Raw genomic sequence first — 18,204 nt, 5'->3', positions numbered from 1 at the left:
TTTGTAAGCTTTTTGGAAAACATAGGTAAGGGTTATCTCCCCTGTATAATTTGTTTTGCCGTTCGTCTTTTTTGATCTCACTTCCTGTTGTCTCCTTCCATTTGCAAGTAGGAGACATTTGTAAGTTGGATGTTTGAAAGTAGGGGTCTGCCCTATATGCTCTGCAGAAATGGCAGCACAAGGTGTTGGTGTTGCCACAACATTGTAAGCCCTCAAAGTGACTCTTGGTGGGCGCTGGAGCGCCCTGCTGTAAACGATTATATCAAGAATTGTAATTACATGCCATTGTTGAACAGTGGTAGAAAAATTTACCTTTGGTGGTTGTGGTGCTGGTGCCACAACACTATAAGTTCTCACAGTTACTCTGGGTGGGCACAGGAACGGGCCCTCCTGTGAAATATTATATCAAGAATTGTAATTACATGCCCCTGTTAAACAGGGGCTGAAAAATTGGGCTGCTGGCACTGGTGCTGGTGCCACGACACTGCAACCTCTCCCATATACTCTAGTTGTGGTGCAGGAATGAGCCCTGCTGCAAAGCATTGCATCAAAAATTGTAATTAAACACCCCTGTTAAACAGGGGCTGAAAAATTGGGCTGCTGGCACTGGTGCTGGTGCCACGACACTGCAACCTCTCCCATATACTCTAGTTGTGGTGCAGGAATGAGCCCTGCTGCAAAGCATTGCATCAAAAATTGTAATTAAACGCCCCTGTTAAACAGGGGCTGAAAAATTGGGCTGGTGGCATCACCCAGAACCAAAAATGTTCTTCCAACATATCAGCGGAGGAGGAAGAGGATAGACAATCAACATAACAGGACAGTCACTCAGCATCAGCATAGGCAGTCTTGAAGGGATGTGATATTTCAAAAAAATTATTCGGTTACATCAGCTTCAGGTGCTTGGTAGCTGTGGGTGATCCAAGACTGATTCATCTTGATGAAGGTCAGTCGACCAACTGAGTCGGTGGACAGGCGCACCCTGTGATCGGTAACAAAGCCACCAGCAGCACTGAAGGTGCGTTCCGAAAGAACGCTGGATGCAGGACAGGCCAGTAGCTCAATTGCATACTGTGCAAGCTCTGGCCAGTGATCCATCCTCAAGACCCAGTAAGCCAGAGGATTTTCGGTGGGAAAGGTGTCCAAGTCTGACCTTGCCTCTAGGTATTCCTGCACCATGTAAATCAGATGGTTGCTGGAACCGATCATACCTTGGTGCTGCGGACTAAAAAATTGTCTGAACGCATCGGTCAGATGGCCACCTTCTCCACCGCTCCTTCTGACCGATGCATCAGCAACATGTTGTCCAGGACCAAGAGTTTGTAACCTCCCAGTCTCTGGGAACGCGTTGCACAGACCTTTCTGCAAGGCCTCCTGGAGATGTCTCATCCTCTGCTCCCTCTGCAACGGCAAGATAAAGTCGGCAACCTTACCCTTGTACCGTGGATCAAGGAGAGTGGCCAGCCGGTAATGGTCCCTCTCCTTGATCCAAAGAATACCAGGATCCTTCCGCAGGCTTTGCAGGATCAGGGGGGCCATGCAGCGTAGGTTAGCTGAGGCATTCGGTCCGGAGTCCTCTGGGTCACTAAGGACAACATGATCCGCAGCTACCTCCTCCCAGACACGTACAAGTCCACGGGTTTCTTGGGACTGTAAATCATCCCTACAAGACTGCTGCTGCTGCTGATGCTAAGTGCCAGTCTCCACCTCCATGCTGACACAATCATCCTCCTCCTCCTCCTCCTCATCCTCTTTCTGTGTGATGGGTGGCACAGCAGGAACACTGTCTGGATAAAGGGGGCCTTGAGAGGCAAGGAAGTCCTCCTCTTCCTCCCTCTGTTCTGCCTCAAGTGCCCTGTCCATTATTCCATGCAGCGTAGGCTCCAAGAGGTGGACAAGAGGTACAGTGTCACTGATGCATGCACTGTCACTGCTCACCATCCTTGTGGCCTCCTCAAACGATGACAGGACAGTGCATGCATCCCTGATCATGCCCCACTGGCGTGGTGAGAAAAAACAGAGCTCCCCTGACCCTGTCCTGGTGCCGTAGTGGGCATGTCACATATAAGGCGGTTCTTGGGCAGGTTCAACTCCTTTTGGAGCTCAGCCAGCCGAGCACAGGCATTAAATGATCGGCGGAAATGCACACAGACTTTCCTGGCCTGCTTCAGGACATCCTGTAAGCCCGGGTACCTGCCCAAGAACCGCTGCACCACCAGGTTAAGGACATGAGCCACACAGGGCACATGGGTCAGTTGTCCCTGTCGAAGGGCGGAGAGGAGGTCGGTGCCATTGTCACAAACCACCATTCCTGGCTTAAGCTGGCGTGGCGTCAACCACCTCTCGGCCTGGCCCGGCAGAGCTGACAAAATATCTTCCCCAGTGTGGCTCCTGTCCCCCAAAAAAAACAGCGCAAGCACAGCATGGCATCGTTTTGCCTACGTACTTGCGCAGCCCCTGGAACGCCTATGGAGCACCGCTGGTTCTGAAGACAGAGCACTGGAAGAGGCCATGGAGGAACAAGAGGAGGAGGGGGTGGAGGAGAAAGGTGTGTCACAACCAATAGTAGCATTTTGGAGGCGTGGTGGCGGAATAACCTACAACACTACTGCACCTTGTCCTGCATCCTTCCCAGCTGCCAGAAGAGTGACCCAATGGGCCGTGAAAGACAGGTAACGTCCCTGTCCATGCCTGCTGGACCATGAATCAGCGGTAATATGCACCTTACCGCTGACCGCCCTGTCTAGTGAGGCAAGGACATTGCCTTCCACATGCCGGTAGAGAGCCGGAATCGCCTTCCGTGAGAAAAAGTGGCGTTTGGGGACCTGCCACTGAGGAACCGCACATTATACAAACTCACGGAAGGGGGCCGAGTCTACCAACTGAAAAGGCAGCAGTTGAAGTGCTAGCAATTTAGCCAAGCTAGCATTCAACCGCTGGGCATGTGGATGGCTGGGAGTGAACATCTTTCGACGGTCCCGCAGCTGGGGCAGGGACATTTGCCTGCTATAATCGGACGTGGGTGTACTGCTAGCAGAGTGCCCGCAAGCACTTGGCTGTGACACACCTAATTCTACACCTTCATTCCTCTCAGAGCAGGTTTCAGAGAGGACTGAAGGTCTAGTGGGGTTGGAGATCTCAGCTGATGAGCAAGGAGAGGTCCGCTTTGTTCTTTGGTGTGGGTCTTTGAGGTACGCTTGCCAACCAGCTGCATGGCAGGTCAACATATGTCTGATCAAGCATGTGGTGCCCAAGCGGCTGAAGTTTTGGCCACGCAAGATACGCTTGAGACATATGTTGCAAATAGCAGCGGTGCGATCTGATGCACTCGTCTCAAAAAAGGCCCACACCAAAGAACTTTTAGAATAACGCGCAGAGGCAGCGCCCTGCACAGGCGGAGCTCTGCGGTGTGATTCAGTGGGTGTGCTGCCCCTAAGCTGGCCCCCGGAGGGCATCCTGCCTCATTGGACATGTGCCTCCTCCTCCTCCTCTCTCCTACCAGGCACCCACGTGGAGTCAGTGCCCTCATCATCCCCTCCCTCTTCATCGCTGGAGCAAACCTGGCAGTATGCTGCAGCTTGTGGAACATGACTGCCAGATTGCTGTCCTTCTTGAGCATCCCCTCTCTCTGCGCTCACGTTACTGCCTTCCTCTAGCTGAGTATCATCATCAGAGCCTACAAAACACTGGGCATCCTCCTGGAGCATGTACCCAACACTGTGCTCAAAGAGTTCAGGAGACTCCTCAGGAGGACGTGGTGGGTCTAGGGAAGGAGTCACTGATGATGACATTGAGAGGAGGGAAGACGATGCATTGGCAGCTGCTTTTCTAGTACCCTGAGCCTGGGTGAGAGAGGATGAGGAGGATGAAGAGGGCTTGGTCATCCACTCTACCAAGTCTTCAGCATGTTGCGGCTCAACACGTCCAGCTGCCAAAAAGAAGGACAAGCGTGTCCCATGGCCACATGCTGATGATGACGATGCACCGCATCCACGACCAGCACTGTTGTCTCTAGACACAGAGCCTGCTTGCCCTCTTTTATTGGCTCGCGCCTGTCTGCCTCTTCTTGTTGGCCTTCCAGACATGGTAGTGGCCTGAAGGGAGATGGGAAAACCAGCCATTGGGTAGTGTATATTGTGCTGGAGGCACACAACACCCACTAACTCCTGCAGATGGCTCAATTAGAGAAGGGCTATACAGGTGGATATAACGGTGTATACTGCGGTCAGGGCACGCAGACAGCACGCACACAGCACACACAATCTCCTACAACTGACTGCAAGCTCTATTAAAAAAGAGCAAGATAGCTAGCTATATAGGTGGATATAACGGTGTATACTGCGGTCAGGGCACGCAGACAGCACGCACAATCTCCTACAACTGACTTCAAGCTCTATTAAAAAAGAGCAATATGAGAGAGTGCACAGAGCCCTAGGACCCCCGTCAACAAATATAAATAGACCGAGAGATGTTATATGCAAGTTCTTGCGTTTCTCCCAGAAAGAGTTAATAAGTCGCAAAGCATGGGAGGCAGGTGATATAGAGCATGATGGAGCAAAGGTGAAAGTATTGCCCGACTTATCTCGGGCTACCCTGCAGCGAAGGGCAATGATGCGCCCACTCTTGGACAGAATTAAACATACAGGAGGGGCATATAAGTGGGGATACCCTATAGCGTTGACTGTAAGAAAAGATGCGATGACTTTTAGTCTGCGACACCCGGCAGAACTCCCGGATCTGTTCTCCTTTTTAGGAACAGAAGCCCTAGAGGTTCCGAACTGGCTCCAATCAATAACAGGACCCCTGAAAAAACAAAGACCTTTCGAAGGGGGGATGGACTTAAACCCCCAGAGAAGAGGAGAAACTAGATAGCAATTTTCAGCGGAACAATTGGGTGGGGGGGGGGGTGGGGGTGAGACTCTGTCTGGGTCCAACTTTTTTGGATTCTTTTTGAAAAATATTTACCCCTGATTGGCACCCCCTCTCTTCTCAGAAGAACGGATTGGAGGTTCCCCTCCCCCTTTTCTCTTTTTTTTTTTTTTGGGGTTTCCTCAGTGTCTCCCCTGTCCCCTGAAGGATAATTGGTTGAGGGTCCCCTCCTTTTTTTGTCCCCCCCTTTTTTTTTTTTTCTCTCTCTTCAGAAGGGGAGGGAGGGGGGGGGGTTAGATGTGAATGGGAAGATAGAGGTTGGGAAATTTTCCCTTTATTTCTTTGCTGCTGTTTTGTAGTTGCACATTAGGTTTCTCTCTGGTTGGATGGGGTAAAGAAAGGCATAGGTTTTTTTATTTTTTTATTTTGATAAATGTCTTTTTTTGGTGTGTAGAGAAGAAAGAGAAGTTTGGCGGAGACACCCAAAGGGGTGCTCTCTGCCTACTCCTCTCTTAAGGAGTTAATAGGAGGGGGGGGGGGAAATATTCAGTATAAATATATAAAATATAAAATAGAAAATATAATTTCACTTAATTATTATTATTCTTTTTTTTTTTTTTTTCTCACAGTCTTTCTATGAGAACACACAAGAACACATTGGGGTAGTACTAGGAGTAATGATGGGTAGATTGGCACTAATGAGTAAAGATGATACGCAAATCTGTGAAGCGCTTCGTATTTTCTGATTGAGGGGGGGGTAAAGGTATAAAATTTATAAAGGGGGGTAGGGCAAGGGAAGAGGGGGGGAAGATGAGAAAAAGGGGAAAAGGAAATATAATATGGATATGTATGAATTATATAAATATGTATATATGATAATTTGTATAAGGCATGAATGAGGTTAACTCCTTCAGAAAACTCCTCCATTAAATTCCAACCTATCGCAGAAGGATCTAAGAACTCCCTTTTTTCCTCTTTTTGGTTTTTTTTTTTTTTTTTTTTTCTCTCCTTTTTCTCTCTCTCTTTTCGTCTCTTTTTTTTGGTGCTCCCAGGGGCTTGGGTATTTAGTTATTATACTGTTGGTTATATTGTCTATGAGAAAAGAAAAATGAAACACAAGAAAAGATAAGGTAACAACACAAGTAGGACAGGAGGAATGGGGAAGGGTAAGAAAGTAGGGGTAAGGGGGGGAGGGGTAGGGGAAAGGGGGGAAGAAAGGGAAAGAAAAAAAAAGGGTAAAGAGAAAGGGGAAATAATTTGGACACTTATTAAAGTGGGAGGATAGTGGTGTGTAAGAGAAATAGTGGGAGGAGGGGTGAAGAGGAGGGGGGGAGTAGTAAAGTAGAAGATAGCGAGGGGGGGAGGAGGTACGGGGTAAAGGCACTTTAATCCACACTGTCACTGTGAGGGTGAAGTGGGTAGGTTAGGTAGGTGGGGTAGGTATATAGGATGGGGAAGACCATGTGGAGTAACTAAATAGAAGGAATAGGAGTTAGAGGTAATAAGAGGAGTGAAGTTAATGAAAGAGAAGTAGTGAGAAGGAAGTAAAATTCTAGGGGGAAAGAGAAGGGGAAGGGAGGGGGGGAGGGAGAGGGAAGAGAAGGGAAGGTCGGAGGGGAGGTTTGGGGGGGGGGGAGGGGAGGGGCGGTGGAGAGAGAGGAAAGGGAGGTCAGGAAACGAGAAGAGGGAAGGGGAAAGATGGGAAGAGGAGGAGGGGAAGAGGAGAAGAGGAAGGAGGGAGAGAGAAAAAGGGGGAAAGGGACTAGAGGAATAGAAGAGAGAGGAGGAGGAAGGATGGGGATGAGAGAATAGGGGACTACGATAGTAAAGGACGGGAATGCCTCCTAATATGGAAATAAAAAGTGCTGTGTAGCTGAAGAAAGTTAAGGGGTTGAGAAAGAGGGGGACGGGAGGGAGGGTATAGGAGCAGAGCACTCTGGCCGATTCAAGTCAACCCCCCAAATAGGTCTGCACCCACGCGAACCGTATAATTGGAGGTTCAGAACGGGGGTGCCTCCCCTAGGGGTTGATAGGAAAGGAGGGGGGTTAGATTCAGATTAGAAAAGATCGGGGTTTTTTCTTTTTTTTTTTTTTTTTTTTTTTTTTTTTTTTTTTGCACACTACTGCCTTCTTATATCCTTTTGAAAGATGGAGGAGATAAGGGTAACTTCCATAAATGCAAAAGGATTAAATGTACCGGAGAAACGAAAGATACTCCTTAATGAACTAAAACGATCCAATACGGACGTGGCGTTCATACAAGAAACACACTTCAAAAGGAGTGACCTTCCGTATCTCCAGAATAGATTTTTCCCATGTGTATACCATGTACATAATCAAGTATCGAAGTCGAAGGGAGTGTCCATCTTAATTTCGAACCGAATACCCTGGGCTCTCCTGGATATGCGGAAAGATGTAGATGGACGCTTCCTTTTTATAAAGGGACAAATAGGGGGGGTAAAAGTAACGTTAGCTACTATTTACGCGCCAAATGTACATCAGGATAATTTTATAAATAAAACTCTGACAAAATTAATGGAATTTGCAGAAGGAAAAGTGATCTTAGGTGGAGATTTGAATATACCATTAAACCCTAGGGAAGACACATCAACGGGAGTCTCATCAGTCCCTAAGGGGGTCAGGGGGAAGATAATGCGGAAGTTGCAAGAGATGCATCTAGTGGATGTATGGAGGCTGCTACACGAAGGAGAGAGAGATTATACATTTTTTTCAAATCCACATCAACTCTACTCCCGCATCGATCTCTTTCTGATACCCCATTATTTACTGCCAGCAGTACAGAAAGTAGAGATAGGAAATATAACGTGGTCAGATCACGCACCAGTGACACTACAGATATCCATGTCATGCCCGGCCCTATCCAAGGGGCGCCAATGGCGGTTAAACGAAAGTCTGTTGCAGATTCCCGAAATACGGGAAGATGTAGGGAAAGAAATGGAAATGTACTTCCAGATAAATGACGCCCAGGGGAGTGATCCGGGCATGATATGGGAGGCACATAAGGCGGTAATGAGAGGAGTGCTGATTAAACATGGCTCTCGATTAAAGAAAATAAGAGAAGAACAGATGGTAAAATTAGCAGATGAAATTCAGAAGTTGGAGACTCTCCACAAGAATATACAAATTACATCTATAGGAAATGAGTTGGCACATCTGAGGAGACAGTTGACCGATCTCCTCCGATGTAAAGCGAAGGCGGCAATACAGTTTGGTAGGAAAATTACGTATGAACTAGGAGATAAGTGCAGCAAAGCATTAGCAGGGAAACTTAAAGAAAAGGGGAAGATGGTTTATGTCCCTCATATTAAAGGGGAAAATGGACGTCTGATCTCCCGTCCCAGTGAGATAGCTGAAAGATTTGGAGAATACTATTCTGGGCTATACAATTTATCACTACCCCGAGTACCCCAGGCTAAAATGGAGGAGTATCTATCAGCAGCAGGCCTATGTAGGCTCTCTTCCATGGAACGTAGTAGACTGGAAGCCCCTATAACGACAGAGGAGTTAAATGCAGTAATGAAAACAGTTAAACAAGGGAAAGCACCGGGGCCCGATGGATTTTCAATCCAGTACTACAAGAGTTTCCTCCCAATCTTAGGTTCGCATATGCTAAAGGCCTTTAATGCAATTGGCCAAGCTGCGGCCCTCCCACAGGATGCACTTAGAGCACATATCTCGGTAATCCCAAAGGAAGGGAAGGACCCTGCGGACTGTGGGAGTTACCGACCTATCTCATTGTTAAACTGTGATCTGAAGCTTTTCACCAAACTGTTGTCTTCTCGCCTCCAACCATTATTAAATCAACTGGTACATCGAGACCAAGTAGGGTTTATCCCTACTAGGGAGGCGAGAGACAACACTGTTAAGGTACTCAACCTGGTCCACTATGCCAATCAAACTAGAACGCCCTCTATTTTTTTAAGTACAGACGCTGAAAAAGCATTTGATAGGGTGAACTGGAGGTTTATGTTCGAAGTATTGAGGCATATGGGACTAGGTGAGCATATGATAAGGTGGATATCTGGAATATACTCCTCTCCGCAGGCCGTGGTTAAAGTCAATGGGGTACTCTCAGAACCGATTAAAATCTCAAATGGGACACGGCAGGGGTGCCCACTTTCCCCTATGCTGTTCGCTCTCTCGATAGAACCGTTATTGAATAAAATTAGGCTAAACGCAGATATTAAAGGTCTACAAGTTGGAGATAGGAGCTATAAAATCTCTGCTTATGCAGATGATCTGCTGTTCTCTCTGGTTAGTCCACATATCTCACTGCCAAATTTAATGAAGGAAATAGATGAGTATGGTGCATTGGCAAATTTTAAAATCAATTATTCAAAGTCAGAGGCAATGGGGGTAGCCCTCCCCTGGGAAAAACAACAAATGTTACAACCCAACTTTAAATTTAAATGGGTAGGGACAGCCCTGAAATACCTGGGCACACAGATCCCAGTAAAAATAGAAGAGACATTTAAGTTGAATTTCCCCCCGCTTCTTAAGGCAGTTAAAATATTGTTAGAGAAATGGCAACAGGGACGTCATTCATGGTTTGGCCGCTGCAACTCTATTAAAATGAGTATTCTGCCAAAATTTTTATATCTACTACAGGCCCTACCAATAGAAATCCCATCTGCTTTTTTTCGTGAAATAGACACAGTGTTTACGAAATTTATTTGGGCAGGTAAACGACCGAGGATCAGTAGAAGCCGGATGACTATGCTAAAAAGAGATGGAGGCTTAGCAGTACCAGATTTACTTAAATACTATAAGGCAGTGCATATTGGGAGGATTATCGACTGGTGCCGACATACAGAATTTAAGATTTGGATAGAACTAGAACAAGAAATGTGTATAGTACCTCTCCGAAGAGCGATTTGGTGCTATACAAATCTACCAGACTCTATGAAAAAGCATCCGCTTATAGGCCCAACATTACAAATAGGATTTAGAATTAGTCAGAACCCTAAATTCTCGTCAGCGCATTCCCCATTAGTTCCGGTGCTAGGTAACCCCAGTTTTAAACCAGGAATGGAGAGGAGAGACTTTAAGAACCTGCGGGAAAAGGGGTATATGCAGGTATCACATTTTCTACAATCTAATGCCTGGCCAACAGTGACTACTTTGACTCAACAAGGGGGCCAATTTGAAGTGAAGGTGTGGCAGGCAATGCAGCTCCGGCACTTTTTTGAGTCATTAGGTCCAGCAATAAACTATAAACAAGATCTAACTAGATTTGAAATATACTGTGAAGAGAAGGAACCTCTGTCTCGAACGATATCAAAGATATATACATTGCTTATAGCCCCCCCAGATAATTATGAGATGCCATGCTTTGTAAAGTGGGAAAGGGACTTGGATAGGACATTCTCATTAGATCAACGTCAGAGGATGATATACCTCTCGTTAAACACATCAATCTGTACTGGAATTCAGGAATTGAATTACAAACTGTTGACGAGGTGGTATTATACCCCATCGAAGCTCCAGAGGTTTTCCCCTGGAGCATCAGATCAATGTTGGAGGTGCAACGGGGGACGGGGGACTTTACTACATATTTTCTGGACATGTCCCAGGATCAAACAGTATTGGAAAGACGTGCAAAAAATTATGCAAAAATTTACAGAATATCCAATAACGGAGGACCCGGCTTTTTTCTTGTTGCACCTCTCACATATCCCAATAAGAAAATATAAGGGCTCGGTATTGTGTCACATGGTTAATGAGGCTAAGGGTTGCATTGCTCGTTCCTGGAAAGACTCTAAACCACCAACAATAACAATGTGGTTAAATAAAGTGAGGAAGGTGGGGGCTGTGGAAGATTTAATATACTCGGCCCAAGACAGAAGCGAGCAATATGCTAGGATATGGGCGGGATGGAATATTTTCCTCTCTTCAGAAGAGGGAAAGAAACTGCTGGGGAATAGGGAAAGATAAGGAGATCACCATGTAGTGGGAATAAGTAAATCAAATGGGCTGGAAGCAGAAGGGGTGTTCTTTTGTTTTTTTTTTTTTTTTTTTTTTTTTTTTTTTTTTTTCCGGAGGGTGGGAGGGAAGGGGGGGAAAAAAAAAATTAAAATAAAAGGAGGGAAAGTGGAATACGTAAAAACAGTAGAGATAAATAAGAAAGGGGCTCTCAGTTATGTAAACCAGGGAAATTGTATTTTTGGTAGAGATTAAAAGGGACTGAGCACCGACGAATGTTTGTATGTATTTATGAAAATGTATGTAACTGGACTATGTAACCTCCTTGAAGTTTAAATAAAGAATATTATAGAAAAAAGAGCAATATAGCTAGCTATATAGGTGGATATAACTGTGTATACTGCGGTCAGGGCACGCAGACAACACCCACTACAGAAGAGCAAGAATGCAAAATCGGTCGATAACGAACGGTGTATACTGTGTTGAAGGTACACAGAACACCCACTAAGATGCCTACAGACGCCAACACACTACACAAGGCCGCCGCGCTGGCGGCCTTATATAGTGTGGGGCGTGTACTACACAGCCTGAGCTATGATTGGCCACAGGCATCCTGCCTGTGGCCAATCATGGCTCTCCTCGCTGCCGGCGCTGTGATTGGCCAAGCATGCGGGGTCACAGTGCATGCTTGGTCAATCATGAGCCAGCAATGCACTGCGATGACGCAGTGCATTGTGGGCCGTGAGCGCCACACGAATTTGGCGCGAACGGCCCATAACGCTCGGTATTCGCCGAATGGGCGAACAGCCAATGTTCGATTCGAACACGAAGCTCATCCCTAATGCTAATAGTCAGCAGGAGATCTGAAAAAAAATTAAATAGATGTTAATATACTGCAGGAGATCTGATGGAAATAAATAGTAATCTGCAAAAAATAAACGAAATTGATTCTAACAGTCTGCAGGAGATCTACAAAAAAAAGAAGTGAAATGCCTGTTAATAGTCTGCAGGAGATCTGGTGAAAAAACTAAATAGATACTAATAGACTGCAGGAGATCTTAGGCCGCGTACACACGGGCGGACTGTTCGCCCAACTTTGTTCGTCAAACAATCCGACAAACAGTCCGCTCAAAATTTGCATGAACGGACTTGACCACACACGATGAGCGAACAGTCCGCTGAAAGCGTGCGCGATGACGTGAACGGCACGTACGACGGGACGAAAAATACGACGTCCAATACACTGCAATGCAACCTTCGCCGTGTAAATCCTTTCTGAGCATGCGCGAAACTTAGTTTGTCGAACAAGCCTACACACGAGCGGACTGTCCGCTCAAACCAAGTTTCAGCGGACTGTCTTACGGGAATTCCGAAAAACTTTGTTCGTCAGACTGTCCGCTGAAACTGTCCGCTGAAGCCCACACACGAGCGGACTGTCCGCTGAAACACTGTTCAGCGGACAAAGTTGGGCGAACAGTCCGCCCGTGTGTACGCGGCCTTATGGAAACAAATAGTAATCTGCAAAAAAAATTTAAAATGAAATAGATAGTATCTATATTCTATTCTGTTCTTGTTTTTCTAGTCTATTATCTGTTTCCATTGTAATCCTGTCTATTCAAATTCGAATTCATTCTATACGAAATTCGAATGTCGGAAAGAAATATAAATTATATATATATATATATATATATATATATATATATATATATATATATATATATATAACCATCTTCCGAAATTCTAATTCAGTATATAATGATTTCGATTTTAATAGAATATAAAAGAATAGACTAGAAAAACAATAGAACAGAATAGAATAAAATATAATATATTCTATTATAGTCAGTTCTATCGTTTTTCTAGTCTATTTTCTATTTTATTATAATCTTTTCTATCCAAATTTAAAATTAATTAATTTAAAATTTTGAATTCATGCTTTTCGAAATTCAAATTTATTTATTTAATTTTATTTATTAGAAATTTGAATTTCAGAAGATGGTTGTATATTCTTTCTATTTTATTCTATTAAATTATATTTTTTCTATTCTGTTCTAATCTTTTCTATTTGAATTAGAACATTTGGAAGATGGTTAATTACTTACTTATATACATCTGTCACATCAACAAAAACACACACATCTTATTTCATTTATATTTATCGCATTAATGAAGTTGTCAGCATGCCTGATTGAAGAAGTCACGGATGTCGATCGCAAGGCAAGTACATATGCTGTATGTCATTGTCCAGTTGCCACATCACCTGCCACAAGTTGTGTATTGTCCACTTGCCACGTCACCTGCCACAAGTTGTGTATTGTCCACTTGCCACATCACCTGCCACAAGTTGTATATTGTCCACTTGCCACGACACCTGCCACGAGTGCCACGTGTGAACGGCCATGAGTGCCACGTGACCTGCCATGAGTGCCACGTGACCAAGTTGTGGATTGTCCACTTGCCACGTCACCTGCCACAAGTTGTGGGGTTCCTAGCACTAAGTGACCCCGAGATATGGGCAATATGTCAAGTACTTTTCTGCAGCAGAGAATGACATTTTGCGACCCGAATTTGGGGCCACGTATCTCGGGCACACTTATAGCTAGAAACCCCAAATTTGGTATGCAAACACAGCAAAGATGGTCACCTTGGCAAACAAGCAGAAAAATAAACAGGTCGTCGACGCCAACATTAAGAAAAGCCTACGGCACCTGGTATTCCCAGGCGGTCTCCCATCCAGGTACTAACCAGGCCTGACCCTGTATAGCATCCGAGATCAGACGAGATCGGGCACATTCAGGGTGATGTGGCTGTAGGCTGTGGCCACTCTCAACCGTCTTGACAAATGCCCAGATGGTCACCTTGGCAAACAAGCAGAAAAATAAACAGGTCGCCAACATCAACAACATAAAAAAAACCTACGGCCACTAGTATTCCCAGACAGTCTCCCATCCAGGTACTAACCAGGCCTGAGCCTGCTTAGCATCCGAGATCAGATGAGAACGGGCGCATTCAGGGTGATGTGGCCATAGGCGATCTCTCTGGTCACTCTCAACCCTCTTGACAAACGCCAAGATGGTCACCTCTGCAAACAAACAGAAAAATAAACAGGTCGTCGAAGCCAACAACATTAAAAAAGCCTATGGCACCTGTTATTCCCAGGCAGTCTCCCATCCAGGTACTAACCAGGCCCGACCCTGCTTAGCATCTGAGATCAGACGAGATTGAATGCATTCAGGGTGATGTGGCTATAGGTGATCTTTTTGGCCATTCTCAACCTTCTTGACAAATGCCAAGATGGTCACCTCGGCAAACAATCAGAAAAATAAACAGGTCGTCGACGCCAGCAACATTAAAAAAAGCCAACGGTACCTGGTATTCCCAGGCGGTCTCCCATCCAGGTACTAACCAGGCCCGACCCTGTATAGCATCCGAGATCAGGTGCATTCAGGGTGATGTGGCCGTAGGAAATAAATAAAAACAATCAATTTCAGTAAAATTTTGGGTATTGGCCTGCACATCTGGCTGTGCGGTGAAAGGGGGAATTCTTGCTGATCCTGAGTCAGAAGGCAGCCATGTTGGATGGGCAAGACCAGCTGGAAGATGTGTAGCGGCCCTGGCTCTTGGGGGACGTGGCACTCCCGTGCTGGTAGTTTGGGGATTTAAAGTTCCTGTGTTGGCATTTGGAAGTGATGCTACAGCAGTGCTGGTACTGGGCATTTCTTGTGGTCTTTCGCTGGCGGCAGAGCTGGTAGCGGGCCTTTGGTTTTGGGGTCTATCGCTGGTTGTAGCTCTGGTACTGGGCCTGTGAATTTGGTCCTGGGGTATATTGCTGGTGGCTGCCTGGTTTCCAGAGCGCCATGCCCTTTTAGGAGGGATCCATTCTTCCTCTGATTCATTTGCTGATCCAATACTATCGATTGTGACTCAAATTCAGCATTTGAACCAATCGTAATTGGCATTTGAATCTGATGAGAACTCCCCGCTGCTCTCATCAGTCATGCAGAGGATCTGAAATGCCTCCTCATTTTTCTGATGGGCTGTGTGATGGGTAACAGGTGACGGTCACTGATGGGCGACAGGTGATGGGTGATAGGTGCCGGTCACTAATGGGCGACAGGTGACGGTCACTAATGGGCGACAGGTGGCGGTCACTGATGGGCGACAGGTGGCGGTCACTGATGGGTGACAGGTTACGGTCACTGATGGGTGACAGGTGACAGTCACTGATGGCAGTCTCTGATGGTGACTGGTGCACTTTATGGGACTGATAGGTGACAGCTGAGGGTCACTGATAACGGTCACTGGCAATGGTCACTGATGGGTGACAGGATGCACCGCTGATGACAGTCTCTGACAATGACAGGTGTACTTAGTGGGCACTGATGGGTGAAAGATGCAGTTTGTGGGCACTGATGGGTGACAGGTGCACTTTTATAAGCACTGATGGGCACTTATGTGGTGACTGTTGGGTTACAGCTGTAATGGGGGGGATGTGACAGGTTCTCTTTACTGTGTGGTGTTGGTGCAAGGCACTACAATACACAGATCGGTAACTCACTGCTCCTGGCTCTTCTCTCCTCACACTGGAAACGGTAACAGCTAGTAATTGGTCTATGTTTACATTTAGTGATCGGCTGTGAATGGATCACAGCGGATCACGTCGTAAACAGCCGGCAGCCATTGGCTGTTTACCCTTGTCATATGACGGTAGGCAGGCTGCAACAGGTTAAGGACCCTCAAGTGCAAGCCATCTGGTCCCGGTGACTTATTTATTTTAAGTTTTTCAAGTATTTTTCTAATTCTGTCCTCTGTTAGTCATGAGGGTGCTTCCTGTGACGTGTCATGGGGCTAAACAATGCAGTTTTGGTTACTGAAGCCCCCTGCTTCCCTCATGAAGAAAGAGGAGAAGAATAAATTCAATACCATCGCCATCTCTCCATCCTTAGTAATCAGATTCCCTTCATCATTCTTTATGGGACCAATATGATAATATGATCTGACCTCCCTTTCTTACTATTTATGTACGTAGCCTCCCTGGCGGTATTCCCGAGTCTGGCTCGGGGTAAGATTTCATTACCATAAGCGGTATTCCCGAGCCAGACTCGGGATCCCATCGCAAGATCCATGGAGGGGGTAACTTACCTCGTCCCCTGGATCCAGCGATGTCTCCCCATTGTGATCAGCGAGCCGCTGTGTCTCGCTCGATCTGTCACAGTGCCGAGCTCCGTTCCCTGCGAGGGGACGGAGTTCGGCACCAAATTCAAAAAGTAAAAAACACAGTATAGATACAGTATACTGTAATCTTACAGATTACAGTACTGTATCAAATAATTACACATCCCCTTTGTCCCTAGTGGTCTGTCCAGTGTCCTGCATGCAGTTTTATATTATAAATACTGTTCTTTATGCCAAGAAATTGGAGATTGTCCATAGCAACTAAAAATTTCCGTTTACATCAAAAGTGGTTATAGACCAGCTAGAAAACAGTGATAATAAATTAGAATCACTTTCAGAGATGAGAGATAGTAATTAGTGGGGAAATCTGTCATCAAACACTAAAAGTAATAACAGCGACAATTCTGCAACTAAGCATATTTCAGTGTTTTTGATTTGATTACATTATTGAATAATTTTTATTATTATTATTTCTAGTTTTATATATATATATATATATATATATATATATATATATATATATATATATATATATTTTTTTTTTTTTTTATCATACCCAGGCTGTCTATTTGACTCTTGTTTGGACGGATTTAGGTGTATTATTTCTAAGAATTACAGGCCTACAATATAAAACGCCAAATTTCCATGCAAAATAATGGTATCGCTTTCAGCACCTAAAATCTGAAATAATCATACCGCCAGGGAGGTTAAAGAATTTCTTGGGACTTTTTTTACTTTCCTCCTCTATGTGCATTTCGTGTTCTATCTTAGCCTTCCTGATTGCAACCTTACATTTCTTGTTGCATTCTTTGAAAAAAGTTGTAATGCTGATGATGATCCCTCAGCCTTGTATTTTTTGAAGGCCTTCTCTTTTGCTTTTATATGCATTCTTATGTTGGAGTTAGCCACCCAGGACTTTTATTAGCTCTTTTCAATTTATTTCCCATTGGGATGCACTGGATAATACTGTTGTGTTACACTATGTAATTTATTATTACTCTGTGTCTTTAACCACTTGACCACTGGGCACTTAAACCCCCTTCCTAACCAGACCAATTTTCAGTTTTCGGTGCGCTCACATTTTAAATGACAATTAATCAGTCATGCAATACTGTACCTATATGAAGTTTCTTTTTTAGAGCTTTCTTTTGGTGGTATTTAATCACCGCTGGGATTTTTATTTTTTACGCTATAAAAGAAAAAAGACTGGAAATTCTATAAAACAAAATGTGTTTTTCTTTGTTTCTGTTATAAAATTTAGCAAATTAGTAATTCTTCTTCATAAATTTTGGGCAACATTTTTACTGCTACATATTTTTGGTAAATTTTTGGTGTATTGGTCTTTGTGAGAGTCCACAAGCTATACTGAATCTATGAAAATTGATCACACCTGATGTACTCATTTCTTGAGACCCTAACAAGCCAGGAAAGTACAAATAACTCCGAAGTGACCCTTTTTGGGAAAGTAGACATTCCAAGGTATTTAGTAAGTGGCATGCTGAGTTTTTTGAAGTTGTAGTTTTTTCCCACACTTCTTTGCAAAATCAAGATTTATTTTTCTTTTTTTTCACAAAATTGTTATATTAGCAGGTTATTTCTCACACACATCATATGCATAGCACAAATTACACCCCAAAACACATTCTGCTACTCCTCCTGAGTATGGCAATACTACATGTGTGAGACTTTTACATGGCATGACCACATACAGAGGCGCAACATGCAGGGAGCACCATCAGGCGTTCTTGGAGCATAAATGACACATATATGATTTCTTGACTACCTCTTAGCTCTTGTACACATGGTCGGACATTCCGAAAGAAAATGTCTGATCGGACCGCGTTTTGTTGGATAATCCGACCGTGTGTGGGCTTCATCAGACTTTTTCAGTCGGAAATGTCCGACCAACAAAGTTTGAGAACTGGATATAAAATTTTCCGACAACATGATCCGATCGGACTTTGTCCGATTGTTTGTTAAGAATTCCATTTGGACAAAGTGCCACGCATGCTCAGATCAAATTCCTAGACCAAAGCTATTGGCTACTAGCCTGAACATAGTCCTGTTGTAGCTAAATAACGGCATCACGTTCCAAATGATCGGATTTTCCAACAACTTTGTCCGACCGTGTGTATATAACACCAGTTTCGGACAAAATCCATTGGAAAAAATCCAAAATTTGTTGTCGGAATGTCCGACTGTGTGTACAAGGGCTTT

General features: G+C 44.8%; 4 pseudogenes; all 4 read right to left on the bottom strand.

The window, feature by feature from the left end:
• Positions 1–13,508: 13,508 nt before the first annotated feature.
• On the bottom strand, positions 13,509–13,627 carry LOC143999876 (5S ribosomal RNA; annotated as a pseudogene).
• A 97-nt stretch (positions 13,628–13,724) lies between these two features.
• LOC143998799 (5S ribosomal RNA) lies at positions 13,725–13,843 on the bottom strand (annotated as a pseudogene).
• A 103-nt stretch (positions 13,844–13,946) lies between these two features.
• Positions 13,947–14,065, bottom strand: LOC143998638 (5S ribosomal RNA; annotated as a pseudogene).
• A 104-nt stretch (positions 14,066–14,169) lies between these two features.
• Positions 14,170–14,278, bottom strand: LOC143999132 (5S ribosomal RNA; annotated as a pseudogene).
• Between the last annotated feature and the right edge of the window lie 3,926 nt (positions 14,279–18,204).

This window comes from Lithobates pipiens, unplaced genomic scaffold (genome assembly GCF_037356315.1).
Source record: "Lithobates pipiens isolate NorthernLeopardFrog02 unplaced genomic scaffold, aLitPip1_a1.2 Scaffold_19, whole genome shotgun sequence".
Taxonomy (NCBI): Eukaryota; Metazoa; Chordata; class Amphibia; order Anura; family Ranidae; genus Lithobates; species Lithobates pipiens.
Note: the sequence above shows the minus strand (reverse complement) of the source record. Positions and strands in the feature narration are given on the sequence as shown.